Genomic DNA, 19,115 nt, shown 5'->3' on the forward strand with positions numbered 1-19,115 from the left:
AACACCCAACCCTCACTTGTGTGGCAAAGGTTTCTCCAGGATGAGATATTTATTTATTTATTTATTTATGTATTTATTTTCAGTATGATGAATTTTGAAAGATTTTTTAAAATTTTTATTTAACTCTTGTTCAAGTACAGTTTTCTTTCTTGTATTCCCAGCCTTGCCCCCCCCAGTGCTCCCCACCTCATTCCCATTTCTGCCCCCCACCCTTAGTTATTGTCCATGTGTTCTTTATACTTGTTCATGTGAGTCCTTCCCCTTTTCCCCTGTGATTCTCTCCCCTCTCTCCTCTGGACCCTGTCAGCACATTCTGTATTTCAGTGTCTTTGGCTACATTTTGCTTGCTTGATTGTTTTGTTGTTTAGATTTCTGTTAAAGGTGATATCATATGGTATTTGTCTTTCACCACCTGGCTTATTTTGCTCCGTATAATGCTTTCCAGTTCCATCCATGATGTTGCGAAGGGTAGGAGCTCCTTCTTCCTTTCTGCAGCATAGAATTCTATTGTGTAAATGTACCATAGTTTTTTGATCCAGTCATTGACTGATGGGCATCTAGGTTGCTTCCAACTCTTGGCTAGTGTAAATTGTGCTGCTATGAACATTGGGGTGCATAGGTTCTTTTGGATTGGTTCTTCAGGGTTCTTAGGATATACTCCTAAGAGTGGAATAGCTGGGTTAAAAGGCACGTCCATTTTTAGTTTTCTTAGAAAATTCCATACTGTTTTCCATAGTGATTGTACCAGTCTGCAATCCCACCAACAGTGAACTAGGGTCCCCCTTTCCCCACACCCTCTCCAGTACTTGTTGTTTGTTTCTTTGTTTATGGTAGCCATTCTGACTGGTGTTAAGTGGCATCTCATTGTGGTTTTGATTTGCATCTCTCTGATAGCTAGTGATATCCAGCATCTTTTCATGTGTTTCTGGATCCTCTGTATGTCCTCCTTGGAGAAGTGTCTGTTCAAGTCCTTTGCTCATTTTTTAATTGGGTTGCTCGTCTTCTTTGAGTGGAGTTGTGTGAATTCTTTGTATATTTTGGAGATTAAACCTTTGTCTGAGGTGTCATTGGCAAATATGTTTTCCCAAACTGTTGCTTCTCTTTTTATCTTGATACTGTTTTCCTTGGCCATGCAGAAGCTTTTAAGTTTGATGAGATCCCATTTGTTTATTCTTTCCTTTATGTCCCTTGCTCCAGGGGATGTATCAGTAAAAATATTGCTGTGTGGAATATCTGAGATTTTCCTGCCGATGCTCTCCTCTAGGGCTTTAATGGTTTCCCGGCTTATATTTAAGTCTTTTATCCACCTTGAATTTATTTTGGTGTATGGTGTAAGTTGGTGCTTGAGTTTCATTTTTTTTGCATGTAGCTGTCCAGTTCTCCCAATACCATTTGTTGAAGAGGCTATCTTTACTCCATTTTATGTTACTGGATGAGGTATTTAAGTCTCCAAGAAAAATCCCTGGCTGGTGTAGCTCAGTGGATTGAGCTCGGGCTTTGAACCAAAGCATTGCTGGTTTGATTCCCAGTCAGGGCACATGCCTGGATTGCAAGCCAGGTCCCCAGTGGGGGCCACCTGAGAGGAAACCGCACATTGATATTTCTCTCCCTCTCTTTCTTCCTCCTTTCCCCTCTCTCTAAAAATAAATAAATAACACATTTAAGTCTCCAAGAAAGGGAAAAATGTGCCAGGTAAGGTGAACTGAAAAGCATAAGCAAAATCTACTGGCAAAAGCTGTTGGCTAAATAAGCCAGACACAATTTCCTAATTAAAACTGTTATATAAATTTGCTTTAATTAGGTTGTGGTGTCTCCTCAACAACCTGGAATTTGGATCTGTTAGTGGATTAACTGAGGAGACTATTAAGTAATAACAAAGATGACCTTTTATGTTTTATTTGCTCAGAGAGCTCATGGGATTAAATATTCAGCTAACCTAAGTATTCACTGTTGGAAGCCTTTTCTGAAATCTTTTTGAGTTTATCCTGTTATCTCTGATTATACACACATGGCATCATGCTAAATAATTCCTCTTTCTTCTTGGTGTTTTACACTTTTTAAATATTTGTAGACCATTATTATCACTCCCCTGAGAAACTTCAAAGCAGAGGTAGACATTCTTTGCTACTTTTATCTTTTCTGGTTAATTAATTCCATTGTTCCCTTAATAATTTGTACTATTTGTTTTCTCTTCACTGGATTCTTTCTTTAATTTTCTGAATCTTTCTCTTAATGAAAGATCCGCAGTGAGCCACTCAAATAAGAATAGGAAAAAACAGAATGTGTAAGTTTATTTATGGCTGTTTTTAGTATAAATCTAGTTTGTTTTGACTTGTGATTTCTAAATATTCTCTTTCCCAAATTTAATTTCTGAGAAGTCACTTACACCAGATATCTTCTTGTTCCTTAAATAAAATGTATTTAAATTTGAAATTTCTGCTATTGTTCTTCAAATTCTAACTCATCCAAAAGGATACACTCATTTGTGTTTCTTCTTCAGTGGTCTTTACCCTTTTCTATTTGATAAATACAAATTATTTTCTGGTCTTGTAAACACTGATGAAATTGATTTGGCTGTTTTTATTTAATGAAGTGTTAGCTTAAAGATTATGCCAAATACATTTTTAAAAATTCCATCCTACAGCTTTTGAAAAGTGCACAAAAATACTTTCTCTCAGATTTTCTTTTCCTCCAACAATCTCAAGGGTCCACATAACTAATTTGGGATAAATGCTAGAAATGGACCTAAAATATCCATTTCCTATCATGGTTAGAGTTTGCAGCTAAAGATCTTGATTTTTTCCACACCTAATTCATTAGTTGTCCTACGTCAGAGCACTAGATAGGGAGTGAGAGTTCTTGCCACTGACGGGGAAGAAGTGAAGTGACCCAGCAGGGCCAGCCCCGGACTAGAACTGGCCCTAGGCCTCCTCTCCAACAACCAAGGAAATTATATGGATGTTGTTACTGCTATAGGACTCCAGTATAGTTGTAAATATAAGATTAATAATTCTAAATTACATACAACAATGTAATAGGGCAGAGTTAGAGTTTGGTAAACCTTTATAGATGGTAGCTGTCCTCACCAATGGGGAGAAATTACAAAAATAATTCTAAATGATTATAATGCAAGAATTGATAATTCTTAGGAAAGTTTTAGAGAAAAAGGAGATTGAATATTTTGAAAAAAATTTTGAAATGTCCATGGTTTTTACAGAAATTATGGAGACTAGGCCAGTTTAGACAGTAATAAAATATATTTGAGCTTGTTAGTGTAGCTGAGTAAAAAGAAAATTGTTTGGGGGGGGTCAAATTTCTAGATTTCTTCATTTACCACTTGCAAAATCTAATAAAAATCAGATGACAGGTAATAGAAAACTAGAATTTCTAGGTAAATTACTCACAAACTAAAGAACCTCAGTATGGTCTAGGTAGAATATTTTATTTTCTTTAACAAAATGTCACTCAGATATATTATCATTATGAATAACCTTAAAAATATGACCCTGGGTAGCTGAAAGAATTGACCTACCAGACAGTTAATTATATTCTACCATTAATCAAAATCTGCCAGACTCAACTTTCATTGCAATATAATTTATGTCAAGCTGTTGCTGACAATAATTAATTGGTGGATTCGAGCATTTCTCATGTCCATGATCACAGCTGACAATCCATGTTGTCTTTGAACTTCAGTAAGTAATCCTGGAGTTGACCCTGGATGACTGCTCAAAAATATTAACCCATGAAAATACATGGTAAGTCTAGTTACAATTCTCTCATAGAATCTTCATATAGCCTTCACTACCCTTGGGAATCTTGGGTAGCTACTCCGAGGTAAGAACAGAAGAACTTAATGGAATTCTCAGACAATGTACCCTGATATCACTCAGTTATAAAGTAGATGTGATCATCAGAGCAATAATAAGTGATAAATAAAAATCTTAAATTGCCCAAAATACCAACACTGTCTATTTTCGAACAGTTTAGTACCTGGATGTTTACTCCAGAACCCTTGAGCTGCACCAGAGCTTTGCCCACCTGAGAACCACAATGTGCTCACTTTCTAAGATATCAGGGCCCACTCACAGAAACTCTCTACCCTCAGAAAATCCCGCGGCAAATGACATCTCCCCCTAGTTCTTTGCCTCCTTTGAGCAGCGTACAGAAACTCCTGGACACCAGGGTTTTCTTTCCAGCTGAGATTATACCCCCAGGCATTAGAAAGGGACTTGACTATTTTTAAGCACCTATTATATGTCAGACCCTGTGGATATCAAACACTGGCGATATCAAACAAATAAAACTGAATCCAGGCTCTCAAGATCTGAAGGCCAGCAAGGGGGAAAACAAATAGGTGTGACAGGAGCTATGATACAGGACTATGTAGCTTCTAAGAAGAGTAGATTCTCTGTTCTTGGTGTTATAGCTATGAGTATTTCTTAAGATGAGAATGAGAATGTGGTATAAAATTATAGCCTACAATTTTTACTATAAGAAAATGTACATAGTTTTTTGAAAGTTCATTTGGTATTAATTACTTTATTTTTAAAATTACTTTATTGTTGTTCAAGTACAGTTGTCTGTATTTTCTCCACCCCCCCACCATCCATGTGTCCTTTATAGTAATTCCTGAAAACCCTCCTCTCCTCTGGCTATTGTTAGATTGTTTTATTTTCTTTAAATTAAATGTGTCCCAAGGTCTATTAGAATGTTCTTTATTCTCTATTTATATTTTCACATTTGATTTTATTTATAGTCTTCTCTGAGTTTCAGGTTTAATTGTGATTCCTTGGGTATATTAATCTTTTGTTTTTAACCCAACAAAGCAAAACACAACAATGAAAACAGAAGAAAATCTCTGTACATTTTTCAACTTTTCCCCCCTTAACTTTTCATTATTGTGCTTTTGTACAATATTTCATGGTATAAACATAGGGATCTAGTGAAGAGTATGTGTTGGAGCAAAGAGGATTCCACTGATTTCTCTAAATTGAGCTTTAATGAACCATTAATATTATAGTACTGCTATTCCTCCATTTAAGGAAGTGGGGGTTATAGCATCATAACTCTATCCTTGCCAACTGTGCCCTCTGCTTTCACTCAGTTGGCCAGGCTTTTAAACCAGCTTTCTCCTGTATCTTACCCTAACCACTAATCTGGAAACTTTCATTTCTGTCTATTATTTCTTTTGTGTCAATGTTATTTTGTTCCATCTTCATTTCCACGCATTTGATCTAATTCATGTCCCTCTGTACCAGTGGGTCTTTGGAAGCCATTCTGTACAATGTGACCCTAACTTAAGGTGGGCAACCGAAAAAAAACTGGGCCAATTCTGTTTCCTGGAGTCTGGAATAGGTCCAGGTGAGAATTGGACCCTCTTAGTGTGGATGAACCATAGGTTTACAAACACATAAATTCAAAGGCAATGGAGTGGCCATGTTTTCCACCATGTGTACCCAAGGGCAGGGAAGGTGCTCCACAGAGAGAAGATTGAAGAACAGGAGCATGGGTGGTTTTTCAACACACCCTTCCTTCAGGTCCACCTGCCTTCTGTTCATGAGACCAGCAGGACCACCCTGAAGTTTTATTTTGGTGTTTAGGTCTACTTGCCTATTTCTATCACTTTTAGTCAGTAAGAACCTTTATTAATAAATACAAATTTATTAAAAAGTTGTCTCATTTTTAGGGTGTCATAAAATCTAAAGCTATCTGAACACCATAAACATTAGAGAATAATGAATGTGATCATGAGTTAATCTAGTATATGAAATCATGTTCTGCCCTAGGAAAGTTCTCATGAAGTATGTTTGGGATAGAGCTGAAACTGAGACAGAAAAATTGCAGAAGACAATATCTCAGTGGCAGGCAATTTATTTCTTCCACTGGTTGAACAATTGCTCCCACTTTTTTGTGACTACTGCTTTTCCTATCATTCAGTGGGTTCTTCTAATAACTAAGTAGATAAAACCATGGAGAATGCCTCTGGGGTAAGAATGGGAGAGTAAGTCTGAGAGTAGGTGGCAAAGAAACTAGCTGCCAGTTTCAGAAAAAAAAATATTGCCTCTAATGATACAAGTGATAGTAAATGGCAGGCTGGCTGGATCCATAGGTAAGTTACTGCATGTCCTCAACAGAATGGGGAAAGTATGTGAGCAGACAGAAAAATCCAGCTATCACAATGACAGCTAAACTGCTCTGAAATGACTGACCACAGATTAACTTTTTAAACTATGAACACACAATTTAGAAAAAAATAGCCTTAATTATAAAGTCTCCATTTGTTAATCACATTAAAATGAACCTTGTTATTTAGTAAGCTATTCAGTATTTAATAAAATAACTAAGCTTCTTGTACATCAAATCTTTAGAATTCCTTCTCCCTCAGTGTCTTCCAGGCAGTAAGGTATGCAGGTATACAGGGGATGTTGGGTAATTGTGATATATTAAAATTAGCTTTTCAAGCAAGAACCAGTCAGGTTCTTAACCAGTGAGTAGTAGTTTTGAATTCTCAGAAAATGATGGCTAGTAATTATAACTAATTAATCTCAACTGCCTTACTAATGCTAACTAGAATATTTAAAGAGGAAATATAAAATCAATAATATGAGTATATATATTAAGATGTTCATCCATAATTTTGTTACAAAATTAATTTTGCTTCTAATAATATAGGACAGTAAACTAAAACTAGCCTAAAACAAACATAACATGCTGGCAAGATTCATTTTCCTTTTTTTTTTTAGAAATTACTATTTATTTCTTTCTGATAAGTAAGAAAAAATAAATAGTTTTCAAAGAATCAATAAACTTAGAAGTGTCTAAAAAATTTTAAATGACCTAAATTATATCACCAGGCCCACTAATTGATAATATTTTTGAAGTTATTTCTATACTTTTTTTCAAGTCTATTAATTTGAGGACCAGAGCATCAACATTACATGAGGGCTCTTGAGAAATGTATCTCAGGCCCCATCCCAGATCCACTGAATCAGACTTGCATTTTAATAAGATTTTCCAGGTGATTCGGTATAAAGTTGAGAACTACTAAATTAGATAGACTTTTAGCTTGCTTTACCAATTCATTGAGTCAGAATTTTCTTATAATAGCTTTATTGAGATAAAATTCACACACCATACAGTTTATTCCTTTAAAGTACATAAATCAGTTTTTAGTATTTCAGAGAGTTATATAACCATTGTTACTATCTGATTAATTTAGAACATTATTATCTTCCTCCCTCAAAACCCACACCCATTAGCAGTCACCTCATTCCTCCTACCCTAAGCGCAGCCCCCCCCCACCGATTTGCCTGTTTTGGAAATTCCATATGAATAGAATCTGATGATATGTGGTATTTTGTGGCTGGCTTCTTTCACTCAACATAATACTTTCAATATTCATCACATTGTAGCATTTCTTGTTGCTGAATAATATTCCATTGTGCAAACATGTGACATTTTGTTTTACCAGTTGTTGAACATTGGTATTTTTCTCCACTTTTTGGCTACTGTATGCATGTACAGGTTTTTGTGTGGACATATATTTTCATTTCTCGTTTGTACATACCTAGGAGAAGAATTGATAGGTTATATGGTAAATTTATGTTTAATTGTTTGAGGAGGTCCTGATAGACTATTTTTAATCTTAGATTCTTGCCAGCAGTGTATAAGCATTTTTGATTTCTCCACATTGTTGACAATACTTGTTATTATCTGACTTTTTTATTCTAGCCATCCCAGTAGGTGTGAAGTGGTATGTAATTGAGGTTTTGATTTGCATTTCACTGGTGACTAATGATGCTGAGTATCACTTCATGTGTTCATTTAGTATTTGTATATCTTTCTTGGAGAAATGTCCAGATCCTTTTCCCGTTTTCATATTGGGTTGTCTTTTTATTAATGATGTATGAGTTTTTTAATATATCCTGGATACTAGATATATGATATTTTCTCTCATTCTGTGAGCTGCATTTTCACTGTATACATATTTTCTTCTAAGAGTTTTATAGTTTAGTTCTAACATTTAGGTCTTTGATCTACAATGAATTAATTTCTGTATATGGTGTGATGTTGGAGGCCAAATTTCATTCTTCTGCAGGAGGCTCAGTTAGCTCACAGGTCAGCTACTGATTGAACAAAGATCTTCTTAATTGCCTTGAACCCACAGTTACCCTGCCTTTGCCGAGGGGCTCTATGTGTGCTGTGGGCCACACTGGCAATGCTCTGAAAGTTTGTAAGTCTGCCTTAGTGCCTTCACTTCCTGTTTGTACAGAGCCTCTACATCAACCATCATTAAGTACTTTGGACATTCATTGGTCTTTACTGACATGATAACAGCCTTGCATTTGTGTGTGGCCTTCTAGAGTCCCAGGACTATGTATGGCAGAGCTCTCCCATGGACATCCTCCCTCACAACTATCTTTTAAGTTTTTGTGCAGGCTCTTCTTTGCCCCAATTGGCATTGCAGCCTCAAGCATGTGTGGTATTAAATAATTGCCAATAATTATTTTTTACCCATTCCTCAGGGATAGTTTTCTGCAGAGTGAGCCCTGAATCAGATCAAATAACAACAATGCCCTGTGAACACAGCTTTTCTATGAAACTGTAAGACAGGTAAAGAATGGCAATGCTCTGGAGATGGGACTTTTTGAAGCTTTCCTAACCTGTCGTGCCCGCTCCAGTGGCTGCTAGGCTGCTTGTTTGCACAAGTAGCATGGTTGTCAGTGTGCCACTACTCAAGGCTGGGGTGGGGTGAGTATAAGACAAATAAAAATGCCATAAAGCTCATTGTTCTCATTTAGATTCAGCTGTTTTTCTTGAATATCTGCTTCTCAGATTTTTGCAAGGCTTTGGTTTATTTTCAGAGCTCAAAAAGTTGGTTTTGATTACTTTTGCCAGTGTTCTTATTGCTTTTATGGAGGTTCAGTTTTTGTAGGTCATTCCCAGAAGTGCTCCCTCCTTTAAATTTTTTTAAAGTACATATTTTAAAACTTCTATACTAAAAAATATAAAAGAACAGAATGTGACAGTTGATGCATTAATCTTCGGTTTAGAACCACTTATATAGTTCATGGCATTAGAACATAGTTTAAATGCAGTTACCTTAGCTCACTCTAGCATTAAAGTAAAACTCTATTTCTTGAGAGAATGAATGAGAGAATTGGTTCATGAGCGGGTGAATGAATGAGTGAGTGAACGCATGCATAAATGATGAAATCCATTCTCCCAGGGAGCTCAAGTGTCACGAGGAGAGACAAGCTGGCTGCCTACCAAGATGCCTTCTAAAGAGATAATCATTATCTTGGTGATTTTCCCCTAGTGCCAAGTCTAGCCTTCAGCATTGCAGACTCAGCTTAAAGATAGCCTGCCAGCACGTAAGTAGGGCCACATCTCTTGGACAGCTTCTCATTAACCCAGCTCATAGAGACCAGCATGCAAACTTATTAATTTATAATAAGAACTATACTGTGGCCCATGAGGGCCACAATAATTAAATCAGCAGGTCTAGTGCATTTTCTGCCTAGTACCCTATAGGTAGATCCACTTGGGCAGACAAATCCTTTCAAGAAATTTACCAGGTGAGCACAAAAAAAGGACAATTAGAACTGTTATAAAATTCAGATGTTTAATGACTGGGCAACTGAAGCTTCAGAATCTATTAAATGGTTAATTTCTGCCTTATTATTGTTGCTTTAGGAATAATGTGAAGATGTAATAAAGTATATAGAGAATTCACATGACTCCACTTAAAAAAGATAAACAACCCAATTAAAAAATGAGCAAAGGACTTTTTTAACAGACACTTCTCCAAGAAGGTCAAACAAAAGGCTCAGAGACATACAAAAGAATGCTCAGCATCACTAACCATCAGAGAGATGCAAATTAAAACCACAATGAGATATCACTTCTCACCAGTCAGAATGGCCATCATAAACAACAACAAGTGTTTGAGAGGAGGTGGAGAAAAAGGAATCCTAGAAATCTGTTGGCAGGAATGCAGACTGGTGCAGCCACTGTGGAAAACAGTATGGAATTTCCTCAGAAAACTAAAAATGTAACTGCCTTTTGACCAGGTGAATCCACTGTTGGGATTATACCCTGAGAATTGTGAAACACCACTTCAAAAGAACCTATGCACCCCAATGTTCATAGCAGCACAATTTACAATAGCCAAGTGTTGGAAGTAACCTAGGTGCCCATCAGTAAGTGAGTGGATCAGAAAACTATGGTACATTTACACAATGAAATTCTGTGCAGCAGAAAGAAAGAAGGAGCTCCTACCCTTTGCGACAGCATGGTTGGAACTGGAAAGCATTATGCTAAGTGGAATAAGCCAGGTGGTGAAAGACAAATACCATATGATCTTACCTTTAAGAGGAACCTAAACAACAAAACAGACAAACAAGCAAAATATAACCAAAGACACTGAAATAGAGAACAGGCTGACAGTGACCAGAGGGAAGAGAAGAGAAAATTTCAGGGGAAAAGGGGAAGTGTTTATAGGAGCAGGTATAAAGGACACATAAACTAAAACCAGGGGGAGATTGGAAATGGGGAGGGGAGGTGAGGAGGGCTAGGGGGTGAGCTGAGATGGGAGTAAAAGGCAGAAAACTGTACTTGAATAACAATTTAAATAAATAAATAAATACATCTTAAACCCCCCCAAAACTATGGTACATTTACATGATGGAATTCTATGCAGCAGAAAGAAAGAAGGAGACTCTACCCTTTGCACCAATGTGGATGGATCTGGAGAGCATTAGGCTAAGTGAATTAAGCCAAGTGCTGAAAGACAAATACCATATAATCTCACCTATAAGTGGAACCTAATCAACAAAACAAATAAGCAAGCAAAATACAACCAGAGACAGTGAAAATAAGAACAAACTGACAGTAACCAGAGGGAAGTTGGGAGGGGATAATGGGGGGGAAAGGGGAAAGGGTTCTCAGGAAGATGTATAAAAGATACATGGACAAAACCAAAGGAGGTAGAATTAAGGGTAGGAAGTGGGGATGGCTGGGGTGCAGGGGAGTGGTGAGGGGAAATGGAGACAACTGTACTTGGACAACAATAAAAAGTGTGAAAAAAAGAAAAATAATAATATGAAGGTAATCTTCCCATGTAAGATCTAAAGTTCTCATCTGAAGGAGCAGGTTGGGGGGGGGGTGCAGAGGTTAGAGGACAGGGAGGGAATAAGAACCTTCTCTGTGCTTCTTGGCCAGCTATTTCAGCCTTTTTAAAAATGTTGAGCCCAGTCAGGAGTATGGTGACAATGCCCAGCTGGGGCTGATGCCTAAACAAGAAGAGGAAGTGGTTTCACCCGTGGAGCACAGGTTTTCCCTGAGCTTGAGAATTCATTGAGAAGGAAGAGGATTTGGGAAAGTGGCTCTGCACTGGCAGAGTTCAGAAAGCTGGACATTCAGTACCTATGTGCTCAGAAGCTGTGGATCTTCAACTAGACCTTTCCCACTAGACTAAGGTACTTGTAGAATTCCTCATGGCAAAACACAGATGCTGCTTACCTTCTGGTGAGAAATATTTCCCTCTCCTGAGAAAGTTCAAATAGTTGTCACCAAGATCCTCTTTGCTGATTCCTCTTTTACTTTTCTTAAAGATTTTATTTATTTATTTTTAGTAAGAGAGAAAGGGACAGAGAGAAACATCGATGTCTGAGAGAAACATCAATCAGTTGCCTCTTGCATGTACTCCAACTGGACACCTGGCTTGTAATCCAGGCATGTGCCCTGACTGAGAATCAAACTGACGGCCTTTCACTTTGCAAGGTGATGCCCAACCAACCAAGCCACATGCTTAGGGCTGTTGATTCTTCTTTTACTCTGTGCCATTTCTGAGCAAATCCTCGTTTGATATGTTCATTCTTTAGTCTTACTTTGTCTTTATTCAGGTTCCTCAAATCGACTTCACAGATAACTGCTCTGACCAAAGTTTGGGGCATCTTGGTTTTGCCACTATCTCTTGACTCTGCCACCCAGCTTTGTATTTATTGTGTTGGCATCAAACAGGTTACTGTGGCATTTGACATTTAAATAACTGTCTAAATAGACTCCTGATCCTTCTCTGTTCCCCTTTATCCTCTGTCTAGTTTTCTATCTCCACTTTATTTTTAAAATTTTTATCTAGTCTCCCTCAATTTCTGCAGTTAAAACCATTTTCAAACATGTTCATTCACTAGGTCTCTACTCCCATCCCTAGCACCCTCAGTGCTGGTTTCAATTAGTTTCCTTTGTCATCATTATTGTCCGGTACTTAACTTATTTTCCCCATATTCTCTGCTCTAATTATTCAAAATTTCTCTCTTTTCCATTTCTTTCACTGGCATAGGTTGCAGGTAGAAAAGGAAAAGACAAATGAGTAATATTCATGTCAGCTAAACTTCCAGGATTCACAAGAAGCCCTCCTGATTGCTGAAAGAAGGCCACTACTGAGGCCAGAAAACCAATGGCGTACTTGAAAAGGATTCCAGAAGGCACAGAGAAATGAGCTCTATTGACACTCAAGATTCAAAACTAACTTTAATGAAACCCTGGCTGGTGTAGCTCAGTGGATTGAGCACAGGCCTGTGAACCAGAGGATCGCGGTTCAATTCCCAGTCAGGGCACATGCCTGGGTTGCAGGCCAGTTCCCTGCAGGCCAACTCCCAGCAGGGGACGCACGAAAGGCAACCATACATTGATGTTTCTCTCCCTCTCTCCTTCCCCTCTAAAGATAAATAAATAAATAAAATCTTAAAAAAAACAAAAAAACCTAACTTTAATGAGGGTCCATAAGACCTCCATTCCTTCTTTGCCAAGACAAAGAAAGCAAAACCAACCACCGCTTTCTTGCCTTAAGACTTTAAATAACATCACTGTCAGCCTGTACTCAATTTCAGTATCTTTGGTTATATTTTGGTTGTTTGTTTTGTTGATGACAGTGACCAGAGGGAGTGACCAGAGAGGAGAGGGGAGGGAATTTCAGGGGAAAAGAGTGAACAGTTTGCAGGAACAAGTATAAAGGATAGATGGACAATAACAAGGAGGGGTGGAAACTGAAAGGAAGTGGGGAGTCCTGCAGGGGTAGGCTGGGATGGGGGTAAAAGGCAGAAGACTGTACTGGAGCAACAATTAAAACAAAAGACTTTATTTTCTTTTTTCATTTAATTATTTTTCAAGTATAGTTTTCTGTCTATTACTCCTATCCTATCCCACCCCCCATTCTCCCCCCTCCCTCCCATTTCCACCCTTCTCAGTTGTTGTCCATGTATCCTTTATATATGTTCCTCTAAATCCTTCCCCTATTTCCCCTGAAATTCCCTCCCCTCTCCCCTCTGGTTATACCATCAAAAAGAGAAGCAAACTAGCAACAAGGTCCAGGCTTAAAGAGAAATATTTTTTTTAAGTTTTTTAAATTTTTTTAAAGATTTTATTTATTTATTTATCTTTAGAGGGGAAGGAGAGAAACATCAATGTATGGTTGCCTTTCGTGCGTCCCCTGCTGGGAGTTGGCCTGCAGGGAACCAGCCTGCAACCCAGGCATGTGCCCTGACTGGGAATCAAACCGCGATTCTCTGGTTCGAAGGCCTGCGCTCAATCCACTGAGCTACACCAGGCAGGGCAAAAGAGAAATATTTTTCCAGCCAGAAATCAAATGAATTTAAAATGTCGCTCCTTGGGAGACAAGATCATTTCCTTTGTAGCAACACTTTGAAAGAGAAGCCAGGTGCTGTGTATTCAATCTGCAGATGCTAATGAAATCCTTAAATCTCAGGGCAAAAACTGTTAAATGGAAGTGCTTGAAATGCTGGTTCAGCTGAATATCTGGGTAAAAGTTCATTCACAGGGACAGATTAGCAGGTACGTTTTCAAAAATTAACTTCAATGATGATTGACAATGGCAGCCTATGTCTAAGCAGATTAGAAAGCCACTCCCTTGTAAGAAGCACTGACAGTCCTATGGCTCAGGACCCCACCCATAGTTTCTCTTGGTCCCTGAAACTTCTGCCTCAGAGTTACTGTGTTAGAAGCCTCTACAGGAACTGATAATAGAATATGCACAATTCACAGGAGGAAAGGCACAGATATCAAAACACTCCTAGGGGGTTTTACATTCGTTACTACAGCTGATCCTCAAACAATCTCATGAGGTCTAATTGATACTAGCATTATGACAAGGCATTATGGCATTCTGGTCAGGAGCGTGGACTATAGAAGTAGAGAGACTGGACTTAAAGCCTGGTTCTGTGACATAGTAGTGCCTCACTGTTCCTCAGTTTTCTCATCTGTGAAATGGGGCAAATAGTGTACATACTTACTTCATAGAACTACTGTGAACAGTATACTAATCATTACATTTAAAATGTCTTTAAGAGTGGCTGATACATGATAAGTATGTGACAAGCATTTTGATTAATACTTTCAGATGAGAAAACTGAGCCATAGGAAGTGAGATAACCTGCTGACAATCACACAGCAGGTAAGTGCTGGAGGAGTCCTGAACAATAATCAGGGCCATCTGTCTGGAAGCCAAGGCAAGCACTTTGCATACCATTTCACCATAATAAGATAGTTAATGAAGCTGGCAGGGTTTTTTTTTTTCAGATTTCTTTGTGGAAATAGGACATAGGATATGTAGAATGTGATCGGCAATGAGGTATACCGAGCATGACAGTCCATAAATCTAGGCAGTGGCACTCAAACTTCACTGCACATGTTCAGAGCTCTTGAAGCTCAGGCCACATCCAAGAACAATTAAAGGCAGCATCATGGGAAATGGGACCCTGGCATCAGCAGTTAAAAAAGGTCCCCAGGTGACTGACCCAGTGTGTAGCAAGCTTGAGAACCATTAGCTCAGAATCAGCTGAAGAATCTGTTAAACACAAACTGTTGGGCCCCAGAGTCTCTGATTCAGTTGATATGGAACACAGCCCGAGAATTTGCATTTCTAACAAAATTCTCAAAATTCTCAGGAAAGACACTGAGAATTATTGCCCTAGACAATCAAGAATTTTCTCTGCATCCATGTGCCTGAGTGAGTCTGAGGAGCCAACATCTAGTAGGAGGGTGAATGTCTGGTGGGGTAAGGGAGGTCTAAGTATCCCAGAATGGGGTCTAGAGACCCACAGCAAGCATAGGGAACAAAATATATTTTTGCCCACCCCACGATTTCTTTCCTAAGGCTAATTTAAATAATGAACGAGGGTGTATTCTTTCATGCTAATCTTTGGCAGTTTTAATCAAATTCGTGACTCATCATTCCAAAGCATCTGTTCCAATAGAAGCAATAATATTTACCCAACAACAAGCCTTCCATGAATGAGATTGGATTTTTTTCAAGTCAAAATCAACTTACCATTATTCATTTATAAAAATGTTTTATAGTTAATGGATGAGCAGATATTTATCAGGAAAACAATAAAAACAGGAATTACCATCTTAATTTGCCATTAGATTTTGAGTTGCATGAGAGCAGGGACCATGTCTGTTTTACTTACAACTTTATATCCAAAACAAGCACAGCACCTGCTACAGACTAAATGCTCAATAACTGCATGTTGATCAAAGGAAAGGAGGGACAGAAGGAGGGAGGAAGAGCTCAGAATGAAATGCAAGAAAGGTAAGAAAACAGTAAATGGAGAAAAGGGGATCATTTACATTGATAAGAGATATAGTGTATAATAAAAAGATGATAGTCATGGACCTTATATATTAAATAGCATAATAAAAATATTTAAAAAGAACTTTTAAGCATATGTGAGGGAAATGCTAGAAGGTTAAAAGTAGTAGACCTTTTGGAGTCAGTGTATTTTTTCTTTTTAAAATTATTGTTCTATTTAACATCTGCTCTGACATACAGCATTCTGTTGAACTCCCTTGTTAGTTAATTGACTTGATCTGTAAATTTTGGTCAGTGCATAGATGAATAACATTTGCCTTAACTTATAGTCATAACCTGAATGCAGTCATAAGTGAATGTTGGGTTTTAATATCATTATCATGTTTTAAGATTTTCATATAGTATAGTATCTTCGTCTTTCCCTTGTAATCTATCTTTTGCAACATGGATTATATTTTATTTCTATGATTTTTATAAACAGCTTTATTTATATATAATTTATATGCCTTAAAAGTCACCCATCATACACGCCAATTTGCAGTTCCTATGCTTTTTGAAAGTTATAGTTGTATTTCTAATTCCACTTATAAGTAACTTCAGCTTTAAATACACATTGAACCTGCAAGTAATTATCAGTAGGAGAGTGAAATTGTACTTATTAATTCCCTGTCCCATGGTTAAAAAATTGAGTTGTTTACTATTTTTTCTCCTTATTATTCCTCACATGTGCTATTTTTAAAAATAATTTAGGATTTTCTACCAAGTTGATAATACTAAACTAGTGTTTATCTTCTCTCTTAAAATTTATTTATTGCAACTACATTCTACTCAGTAAACTGATTTTCAACAGTTAAGAATTCAATGTACACAACTGATTGCAATATTCACAATGATTCCTTTTGGATTTTCTTTCTTTCTTTCTTTCTTTCTTTCTTTCTTTCTTTCTTTCTTTCTTTCTCTCTATTTACTTCTTTCTTGGCTACAGAATAACAGTATGTAAATTTTTCAGGGTTGTTTATAAATGACATTTTCTAAGCTTTTCCAAATTTGAGAATGACTTTATGATTTTTTCAGGCATATATGGCTTACAATTTCTCAGTCACAAACATTTCTCCTAAAAATCCATTGATGTATGGTCTTTATCTTATGAAGATGTCATTGGCTAACTTGACTTTGTATTCCTTCATAGAAGTATTTTTCCCTTACTAAATACTTGCCATAATTTTTAGTTTTTCTTGAAATTCAAAAATAGCACACTGATATATTTAGATTACAGTTATTTTTATTATTTTTTTTCTGAAACACAGTAAACCCTCTCAATCTGCAGAGTCAGATCTTTCTTGAGCCCTGGAATGTTTTCTTCTATTTATATTTACAAATATTATTTATGTTCCATGTGTTTTTAAACCTTTTGCAGAAATGTCAGTTATCGTGTGCTGGATTTTTATTTCCCATTTCTATATCTGACATTTCTTAATTTTCCTCTTTTAATATAGCTACATATGTATTATTTTAATTAAAATAATAGTTAATGTTTATCAAGGACTCACTACTACATGCTAGGCACATGGCTTATTTGAATGAATCTTCATAAGAAAAGTCTTTGATTTGAGTTTTGTTTTATTCCCATTTTGCAGTTGAGAAACTTGAGGCTCAAAGAATGTATAGTTACATGTTCAAGGTCATATAGCTGGTAAGTGATGGAGTTATGATGGGAAAAGAATCAGTCTGATCTTAGATCCAATGCTCTTAACCACTATGCTTACTAAGAAGAATATGATATATGAAGTCTGTCTGGGAAAAGTTCAGCCATTGTTAATATAACAAGAATAGTTTGAATGACATCAGTGTAGCCTGGCAGCCAAGCAGAGTGGACTGGAATGAGCATGCATGAACAATGACAACTTCACTGAACTAGCTGTTGAGTATGTGTAATGTGTGGCTGTTGCATTCAAAATGACTAAGTGAGTAGAGCAACAGATCTGCATCAAATTTTGCATTAAGCTTGAACATTCTTCCACAGAAGAAATCCAGATGATTCAGAAGGCTACAGCTATGGGTAACTGGTGATTGACAGTTTCATCATGACAATGTGCCTACTCATGCATCATGTCTCAAACAGAGTTTTTTGGCAAATCATCAAATCACCAGGTGACTCAGCTACCCTACAGCCCAGATTTAGTGCCCTGGGACTCCTGGCTTTTCTAAAAAAAAACAACAAAAAAAGTCACCTTTGAAAGGGAAGAGATTTCAGACCATCTATAAGATTCAGGAAAATACAACAGGGCAGCTGATGGTAACTGGGAGAACTGTGAGGTCCCAAGGTGCCTACTTTGAAGAGAACTGAAGTGTCATTGTCCTATGTACAATGTTTCTTGTATCTTCTATCTTCTTCAATAAATGTCTCTATATCTCTTGTATTACATGGCTGGATACCTTCTGGACAGATCTCATATATCACAATGAAACAGATAAGACTTTATGATATCAACAAACACAAAGTAATATTTTCCCATTCAATCTATGCCAGCAGCGGAATTCAATGCTTCTGCTCTAATCAGAGGATTTTCATATAAACAGCCCAATAGATACTCAACTATTGTGTTTACAATCATGATAAGCAAGAGATTTGGTAAAAGCTGGGATAATATAGTGACTGCGGCCCCACCCACATCCATTGTTTCCTCAACTTAGCAGAGCAGAGACTGTGCTAAGTAGCCCTTCCCCACTATCTATTTTCCCGCAAGTTCAAATTGGATCTACACATTTACATGAGGGCATTAACCAGTTCACCAGCAGGAAAGTTCATTAGTCAATATGTCTGTTATACCACTCTCCTCCTTGGGTGCTCTGCTTCCTTGCTGCCAGCCTGGACAATTAAAATAGTTGACTTACCTAAGATTTAAAAGAAAAGAAGCATTTTATTATTTCAGAGACAGTACTAGCCTCTTGGAATAAGAGAGTAATATCATTTTTGTGTTAAAGAAGGCATTAAAAATAGACAGACACACTTACAACTTGCAAGATACATTTTCTGATGTCAGCAGTGTGCTCTGATTCAGAGGGCTCTGCACTGAGGAGGGCCCAAGAAGTGTACACTATTACCCCAAAATACATTGAGTTCCCTGAGAGACCAATTTGGAGACCTGGCTCTATCCTGGAATAGCACCAGGGATCTGCCAATCAATCTAGATTTTCAAGCTTGCCCTAGAAGTGGACCTGGTTGAACTGAAGTTGGCAGGAAATAGCAAGGTCTGCATCTCCAGGGCATCTGGCACTATTTCTTTCAAAATTTCTGTGCTAACTTTATAAAATTAAAGTCAGCAGTCTCACATGATCTGATGGTTCCTGGTTTCAGAATTTAGAAGCAATTCACTGAAGCATGTGTTGGAACGCTGGAGAATAAATTGAACCTAAAGCATAAAAGAAAAACAGTAACTAAACTCTGTTAGATTCCATTAAGAGAAAATTAAAAGGCAAGTCGCAAACAGGGAGAAAA

At 37.4% G+C, this 19,115-nt stretch overlaps 1 protein-coding gene across 2 annotated transcripts in view; it reads right to left on the reverse strand.

The window, feature by feature from the left end:
• Window positions 1-19,115, reverse strand: part of LHFPL3 (LHFPL tetraspan subfamily member 3) — a 609,574-nt gene that overhangs the window by 543,328 nt on the left and 47,131 nt on the right. The gene's annotated exons all lie outside the window — the stretch shown is intronic.

This window comes from Sturnira hondurensis, unplaced genomic scaffold (genome assembly GCF_014824575.4).
Source record: "Sturnira hondurensis isolate 20B ecotype Veracruz unplaced genomic scaffold, ASM1482457v3 Scaffold0009314, whole genome shotgun sequence".
NCBI lineage: Eukaryota > Metazoa > Chordata > Mammalia > Chiroptera > Phyllostomidae > Sturnira > Sturnira hondurensis.